Source organism: Meriones unguiculatus, chromosome 16, assembly GCF_030254825.1.
Source record: "Meriones unguiculatus strain TT.TT164.6M chromosome 16, Bangor_MerUng_6.1, whole genome shotgun sequence".
NCBI classification, from domain to species: domain Eukaryota; kingdom Metazoa; phylum Chordata; class Mammalia; order Rodentia; family Muridae; genus Meriones; species Meriones unguiculatus.
In genome coordinates, this window is record NC_083363.1 from 14,687,502 (window position 1) to 14,696,368 (window position 8,867).

At 48.6% G+C, this 8,867-nt stretch overlaps 1 non-coding gene across 1 annotated transcript; it reads right to left on the reverse strand.

Annotated features, from left to right (window-relative positions):
• Window positions 1-1,495: 1,495 nt before the first annotated feature.
• LOC132648412 (5S ribosomal RNA) lies at window positions 1,496-1,614 on the reverse strand. The gene has a single exon (XR_009586819.1). It is a non-coding gene; the product is annotated as a 5S ribosomal RNA (ribosomal RNA).
• Window positions 1,615-8,867: the final 7,253 nt, after the last annotated feature.

Genomic DNA, 8,867 nt, shown 5'->3' on the forward strand with positions numbered 1-8,867 from the left:
AGTGGTACAGCCGAGTCATATGGCAGATTTACTTCAAGAGTTCTCCCCATTGATTTACAGAGTGGCTGCACCAGTTTGCAATCCCGCCAGCAGGGAATGAGGGTCCCTTTCCCCAGAACCTCCTGCAGCATTTGTTGTTGGTTGCTCTGCAGATTGTGCTGCCGGTCAGCCTGGAGTAAGAGGAAATCTTGTTGTTTTGACTTGCTCTTTCATTTACATTTTGGGGATGTTTGTCAGCCACTTTTCATTTCTTCTTTTGAGAATTCTCTGCTCAGATTCCAAGACAACTTCTTAAACTGCTTTTGTTCTGTTTTTTGGGTTTTTTTTGTTTTTTGTTTTTTGAGTTCTTTATATATTCTGGATATTAATCCTATCAGATGAATAGCTGGCAGAGATTCTCCACCATCTTGTTAGCTTCTTATTTACTAAGTTGATTTTTTTTCTTTACCCATGAAAAAGCTTTTTAGCTTCATGAGGTCCCATCTGTCAGCTGCTGGCCCTCCTCAATAAATCAATAAATGGGATGCTAAGCATGCCTGTAATCACAGCACTTGGAAGGCAGAGGCAGGAGGATCTCTGAGAATTCAAGGCCAGCCTGGTATACAAAGTGAGTCTAAGACAGCCAGGGCTACACAGAGAAACCCTGTCTCGAAAAACCTAAATAAATAAATAAATAAATAAATAAATAAATAAATAAATAAAGGATCCTATACAGAATCCTTGCCATTTTCATCTGCACCTGCTTGAATAATGTTATCAGATTGTTCCCAGAGTCACAGTTAAGACAGATCTCACACAAACAACTCTACAACTCATGGGCACTAGTACTACAGGATCACCAAGGTCTGGCATTTGCTGATCACTTAATCGATGCTATGAATGTTCAATTCATCCAGTTCCCAAAACAACCTCAAGAAAAGTCTTTTATTATATCCACATTACCAAGGACATTAACTAGCCAGACCAATTCAGGTGGAAGTCAAATGGTTTGCTTCCTGTCACATGGGCAGTAAGATTCAGAGGCAGGGGCCTGGAGAGCCGGATAAGTTGAAACACATACTGTTCTTGAAGAGGGCCCAAGTTCAGCAACCAGAACCACATAGGGCAGCTCACAGCTGCATGTAACTCCAGCTCCTGGAAATCCAGTACCTTCTTCTGGCCTCGGCAGGTTCCCACACTCACCTGTACCTACTCCCACCCAGACATGTACATGCATAAAACAAAAAGTAAAATTAATAAATCCTTTAAAAATGGAGGCAGGACTGGAATCTTAATCGTGCTATTATCATTACCGTACATTCTTATTTACACAAAAGTGCTAACGTTTCTCTGGATGATTTTTGTGCAGCAAAGCACTGCTGTCCAGGAGCATCATCAGTATTAACGTGTGTTTCACCATATAAAACTCACTCCACTGTACACTGATGCGGGCCACAGAGCTTTGCAGAAGCCAAAGCAAAGCCCCTTTTGAAAACAGGCTCCTGCCAGAAAAAAAAGCCTACAGCACCGGGTATTCCCAGGCGGTCTCCCACCCAAGTACTAACCAGGCCCGACCCTGCTTAGCTTCCGAGATCAGACGAGATCGGGCGCGTTCAGAGTGGTATGGCCATAGACGCAGGAGCCCGTCTCCGCGCCGCCCAAGAGCCTGCTCCGCGCCTGCGGCCGCGCTCCCCGGCCCGCCCCCGACGACAGCCGAGCCCAGCCGAGCCCAGCCGAACCCCCCCCCCCCCACCGGCAGCCCCTGGGCCCTCCCCGAGCCCCTCCCCGCTCCCGCAGCACGGGCCGGACGGCCGGAGGGCGCGCGACCTAGAACCTGCTCCGCTCTGCTCAGGGGCCAGCCTTGCCCCCGCCACACCCCACTCCCCCACCCCGCACCCCCCGGCCGGGGCCTCCAGGGCTCCTTGGCTCTCGCCGACGCCTCGGGGCCGCCCGCAGCGCCGTCCAGGGCAGGGCTTGGCTTTGGACCCCGACTCGCCCCACCTGGGTCGGGGGCCAGGCAGGCCCCTCCCTGCCTCGGAGCCCGAGAGAGCCCTCCTCGGTCTGAGCCGTGGGCCTCTCTCTGGATCCCCGCTGGACATTAGGCTCTTGAGCTCCGGGAAGCCAGACAGCTCCCGGAGTCTCCTTCAAAGAATCACTCAAGGCTGAGGCAAAAGGCCCCTGTGACCTGAACTTCAGCTCCGGCCTTCTGGAGTTACTACCCTCGCTGAAGCGAGAGCAGGAAAAGGAAAATGATAGTCTTCGGAGGTCAATTTTTTCAAGCATTTTTGCAGTATTTTGAAATTTTATGTTGACTTTTTTTTTTTAATCCAGTTTATTGTACTTTATCCTATAGTACTCAAGAGAAAAACTAGTCCAAGGGGAGACCCTCGTGGATTTTTCCATTACCCAAGATAACCAGCACTCTGTTCACAAGGATCCCTCCATGTTTTGTTTTTTTGTTTGTTTGTTTTTTTACAAAGTCCCAGCTCTGAATCGCTAATCCTCTGACTCACCAACCCCTGAAAATATAACCAGTGTCCTGAGCGGGAGAAAAGCATTTGATTTCGTGAGGTAGGCTAGCCACCCTATTCCTGCATCAACCAGCAGTATCCTGGACTCCAGATGAACTCTCATAGGAAGGAAGAGTGACACTCCTCTTTAAAATTAAAGCTTCGGCCGGGCGTAGTGGCTCCCACACACCTCTAATCACCCAGGACCGGGGGAAGGGAGATTTATGATTAATTAATTAATTTAACTTAATTACCTTAACTAAAACTTTGGAATACCACCTAGGAAGATTCAATGGTAAGGATTTCGTATGAGCGTGTGGATGTTCTGAGAGTTGAGTTTTCATGATAGCCCAGAAGCTGGTTTGCCTCAGCGTTCTAACGTGCAGTGTGCATGTTTACCACTAGGTGGCACCAGAGTATTTTTCAGAGGAGGGAGGAGGAGCCGCTTTTACAACTTCAAACTGAGGTTTATAGCATTACAACATCATTAAACCGCACATTTAAGGGTGATGGAAAGCTTCTAAAACAAGATTCTGAAGCTTATAAGTTATTTAAAATTTACTAAAAATATATTGAATTGATCTCAGTAAAGTTATGGGGTTGCTAAAAAAAAAAAAAAAAAAAAGCACCGTGGTGAATCTTGAGAGCTATTCGCGCTTGTGTTGACATTTTATATTTATTCAGTCTGGCCACACTCCCAGCGTTCTATTTTTTCTCCTCTCGGACCTGCCTGGCAACATCAGGAAATCACCCTCGTGTCACAGATATAACTGATTAGCCAGGGTAATTCAGCACGCGTTTAAAGCGGATGCTCCTGGGTATGCGGAACTCCCAAACGCGAACAGCACGAGCCTCGTCTCTTCGCCTCTACCTGGCCGTGTAGCTCCGGGGATTCCAGGAGCCCATAAACCCACCTACTTAATTTATGTGTTATTTTCTGCACTTAATTCTATTATAGATCTTTCTGCCGCAGCGGCACGTTGGATAGCTTTTGGTTTTTCTTTTTTTTTCCTCACTCTGATCTAAAAATCCCCTGTCAAATAGCCCTGAGAGCTGAGATAAGCAAAACTTACACCTAGGTTGAACTCCTTCCAAGAAATGATATTTTGGGCGGTTGTGTAAACTGAGAGGCGAAAACAAACGCCTAACTTAGATTCTCATTCTGACTGATCTTTTACTATTAACGGGACCTTATAAAAAATTTTAAAAAATTAAAAAAAAAAAAACTATGGCAACTGAGAGAACTCGGCTCCTTGGTGGTCTTTGGGGTCCGAGAGACTTGGTCAGAATGAAGAATGAATGAATGAATGAATCTACCACAACCACCTGTGCCCGTCAAAGACAGGCTGTCAGGACTCCATTCTCTAGACCTCTGATCTGTCTACAGATGCCGCTGAGGGAGAAGGGAGGAAAATCCAGCGAGCCCCTTAAATTAGCTCTACTGGGCTTTATCTTTTCATTATTGTTAATCCCCCGACCTTGTCACTTACCCGCATAATGAATTTTAGTCATTTCCGCCCCCACTACCCTCGCTCAGCCAGGCCTGTTGCGTGGTGTAGCGGGGGAGGGGCTGCTTAAGTAGCCTGGGCAGAGACAGAGGAAGAGACAGGATCCAGGACTGAGGAACGCGAGGCTGGGTTTCCATTGCAGTCAGCCCCCCGGGGTCTCACCAAATCCACGGAAAGGACTTCAAACATCCTGGAGAATGTATCGTAAAGCCAGCATGTCCTAGAAAAAGGTGTGCATGTCTGTGTGTGTCTGTGCATGTGTGTCTGGTGTGTGTGTGTGTGTGTGTGTGCAGCTGAAATTCATTATTCATGGGGCCTTTTTATTTTTTTGAAATTTCACTTACTTGCTAAGTTATCTGTAGCCTCCAGCTCAAGACTGGTCCAGCAGTCAGAGACTAGTTAGGGTTACTATCACCGTGATTAAAACGCCAGGACCAAAGCAACTTGGGGAGGAGAGGGTTTATTTGGCTTCTGCGTCCACATCACTGTTCACCATGAGGGGAAGTCACGACAGAAACTCAGACAGGGCAGGAAGGAGCTGCTGCAGAGGCCACGGAGGAGTGCTGCTCACTGGCTTGCTCCTCCCAGCCGGTTCAACCTACTTTTTTTTTTTTTTTTTTTACAAACCCAGGACCGCCAGCCCAGGGGTAACCCCACCACCGACGGGCTGTGTTCTCACACATCAATCACTAATTAAGAAGATGCCCGACAGGGACTGATAATCCCAATCTTACAGAGGCTTTTTATCAGTTGACATTGTGTAAAGCCAGCACGTGGGTCAGAAGATCTGGGTCTCCTGTGGTTGCAAGGTCATCTGAGACCTTACAGGCAACATCCCCCTCTGTTTCGGCTCTCATGAACACCCTAAAACTCACCCCCACCTCTGGTTGCAATCCTTGTTCTCAAATCTCCTGTCTCTACGTTGTGTGAGCACTGTTCCCCAGAGGTACCCTGAATTGCCAATAAAGCAGCGTACAGCCAATTGCTGAGCGGGAGAGAGAATGGGGCTGGACTTCCTGCCAGCCCGGGGAGGCGGAGTTAGAAGAGGAAGTAGGGGGATTCAGCGAGGAGCAGATGTCCAGGAGAAACCCAGAGAGAGGGCTGTGACGGAGTAAGCTACAAAGTTTAAGTATATCTGGGATGTACGCCGGGGAAGAATCCAGATCAGTTGAGAGGATTAAGACAGAGTAATAACTGCTCAGTTATTGTGTTGTGACGCTTATTATTCAATAAACATAAAGGAGTCTCCATTGTTTGTCTGATAGCCGGGTTAAGAGAGAAACTGAGAAACACACACAGTTTTATAAAATTAACCGTAGCAGCTGGCCTCAAAATCGTGGCAAGCCTCAACCTCTTGAGTGCTGGGGTGACCCACGGGATTTAGTTCGTTTCTGAGCTAGGGTCTCCGAGTAAAACCCAGGCTGCTCTTGAAGTCATACTCCTCCTGCCTCAGCCTCCCAGAAGCTGAGCTGACGTTCGTGCATCATGGCTCTATCCACGCGTGCACCCTCTAGAGGTGTCCTGTTTACCTCCGCATCTTTCACATTTGGTGCATTTTTTTTTTTAATGGTGCTGCTAATGATTAAAGCGTCCTTTCCAAACGTAGCAGCAAGTGGCTCTCTGGGGTCAGGGAGAGCTGTCATGTGCCCGGGGAAGGACGTGTGTGTGTGTGGAAGAGCAGCGCCCAAGCACAGGTTTTAGTGCGAGGATGTATCAGGTGAGGTGGCTCTAGCCATCAAGGTACTGCAATACTCCTGGCCCAGATGGGCACTCCAAGAACAGCCGAGGCACCTGAGACTCCTCTTGGCTTGTTCCTCTTCAGACAGTGCACGTAGTTGCAGATTAATCTCTCTCTCTGAGCACCTGGTAACCTGCTGGCAGCCTAGGACCCCCACCAGCACAGAGCTGCACACACCCCTCTCGAACAATGAAGTAAGTTTCCCTTTCCCTGATAACCATTCAACTTATATGAATATGCTTAGAATAAGCATGTTCTACTTATATCCAGAAACTATGGCCAGAGGTCTGATCCAGCCTGAACGGGTTTGGAGTGCCTGCGCACTAAGGCAAAACGTCCTCAAAGTGAACTTTCAGGCATTGCCCTCCACTTACCGTCCTCTGCCCATGCGCTAACCTGGTATCCATAGGTCCGAAACCCTGAGGCATCATGGGAAGGGGCATGCGCAGTAGAAAAGAGGTTCTATAACTTGAAAATTACCAGTCCAATAGAGAACCACCGAAATTAAACCCGTAATACCCTAACTCTCCCTTCTCTTGAACCCCTAAAATGAAGCCCCAGGGGCAGCAACATGACTCAGAGGGTAAAGGCACTTGTCTCCAAGCCTGAGGACGTAAATTCAAATTCTGAAACCCAGAACAGAAGAGAACCAGCTCCGGGAATTTTTCCTCTGAGCCTCACATTCGAGCCATGCAACACAGACACCCACACTGGGGCTCTGGAGTTGTAGTTCGGTGGTAGATTTGATTTTTCTTTCATTTCTGTTCTTGTTTGTTTTTCGAGGCAGGGTTTCTCTGTGTAGCCTTGGCTGTCCTGGACTCACTTTGTAGACTAGGCTGGCCTTGAACTAACAAGAGCTCTGCCTGACTCTGACTCCGCCTCCCCGAATGCTGGAATCACAGGCATGAGGCACCATGCGGTTTAATTCAGTGGCAGAGCATGTGCTTAGCCTGTACAGGGATTTGATTTCAATCCCCAACAGTACCCACCCTTCAAAAGGCAAAGGAGAGAGCAGGGGAGAGGAAGGGAGTGGAGGGGAGAAAATACAGAGCTAAAACAAAGCAGTGAACTATCTCAGCTCTGTTCATGCTTGTATTCCTCCAGTGCTCTGAAGTTACTGGGCAGGGGGACTGTGACTTCTCATTACCTGAATTTTGATAATGAAAAGATATCCTTGGTTGAATTAGTCAGGTTCTCTAGAGTAACAGAATTTATATAATGAGTCTCTCTCTCTCTCTACACACACACACACATATGTGAGAGGAGGGAACTTCAACTGAGGAAATGTCCCCATAAGATCAGGCCCTAGACAAGCCTGTGGAACATTTTCTTAATTAGTGATCAATGGGGGAGGGCCCAGCCCATTATAGGTGGGGCTATCCCTGGGCCGGTGGTCCTGGGTCCTCTAAGAAAACAGGCTGAGCAGGTCACAAGGAGCTAGCCAGTCGGCAGCACGGCCTCTGCATCAGCTCCGGCCTCCAGGTTCCTGCCCTGCTTGAGTTCCTGCCCCGACTTCCTCAACGATGATGTTTGACTTCCTGACTTGAGATCTGGATCAAAGAAATGTTTTCATATCTCAAACACCCAGATTAAAATTGGATCTTCCTACTTCAAATTTTTGAATCCCTCACAGGCGTGCCCTTCATTTCCGGGGTTTAGTTACAGGTGTAGCCAAGGTGACCAGCAAGAACAGCCATCACGCTCGTTTATCCCTCTTCCTCTCGTTCAGCGAACAGACATGGAAGCATCTATGCGGGGCCAAGCTGCGTTCCAGGTGTCATCAGGGTGGACAAGTAATGTTGTTCCTCCGCCGCCACAAAGGCCACAGCCACTAATTCTGTAACAAGGGACAGTTCAAGAGAAAAGCAGAATCAGAAAGTCCCACACGACACGGGAGTCTTCAGAAGTGAAGAGACCAAAGGGAAAGCGGACTTGAGCGGTTTTTGTCCGGGGTGTCGATTGGATGGAGGATGGAGGGGTGGCAATGTGAAAGAAGAAACAGAGCTCGGGCTGACTGCCATAGTCCACGGAGGGGAACCCCAGCAAAGCTTTCCTGGCATTTTCTTGACGTTCCTTCCACTCCTAGTGGAAAGAGCGGAGGTGCATACTGCATGCACCCTCGATTTTAATAAAAAGCTGTCCGCTTGCCGTGCCTGTGGCTTACTTCCTAGCTTTTAATTCTGTAATCGGCAGATAAACTGAACCTGACTCAAGACCTCTAAATAATCACATGCACGGTAGACATGTGTAGGCCACAGAATCTCTTTCGTTTTCCTTTTGTGGTTGGTTTCACTGTGTCGCCCTGGCTATGCTGGAACTCACTCTGCACAGCAGATCGCGGCTATCTTCCTGCCTCTGCCACCTACGTGCTGCGATTAAGGGTGTGTGCCACCACCACCTGGCTGGCCACAGAATTTCTTGACGGCCAGGGAAAGGCCATTATACCACTTTTAGTTTTATGACTGCCTTTGGAGGAGAGTTCCAGTCGTCCATGGAGAAAAGAGAAGCAGGAACAAGGAGGACAGAAGGGCACAAGGGGACTTGCCCCTGGGCCCTCCAATTCTTCAGAACGGAGCGTGATGCAGGCCCCACTGTGAGGTGTCATTTTCTGAGCCCCAGGAGAGGTGTGGAAGCAACCATGAACAACAAAATGGCCGTGTCCTATTTGCCTTCCGTCGCTGTGATAAAACACTAGTCAAAAAGAAGCTTTCAGGGACAATGGGTTTATTTTATCTCCCAGTTCCCAGTCTATGACTGCAGGGAAACCAAGGCGTCCGAGGAAGTTCAGAGCAGCTCCTCCCATCCACGTCCGCAGCCACGAGCAGACAGAAAGAAGGAATGCGTGCACGTCTAACATTCAGCCAGCCTTCTCTCACACAGTCCTGGGCTCCAGACAGAGGAATGGAGCCACACATGCTCAAGCTCAGCCTCTCCACATCAAGTGCAACAGCAAAGACACCGCTGCCCCACAGATGTCTCCACAGGCCGTGCATCTCCAAACAGTTCCTCACCAAGATTCTATGCTAGGTTGCACGGCATTGGCTATTAAAGCCAACAGTCAGATACCGTTCCCGAGGCCATCAATCAGAATCAGACGGTAGATTTCCCGTGTAAGGAGGCACCTGCCGAGTT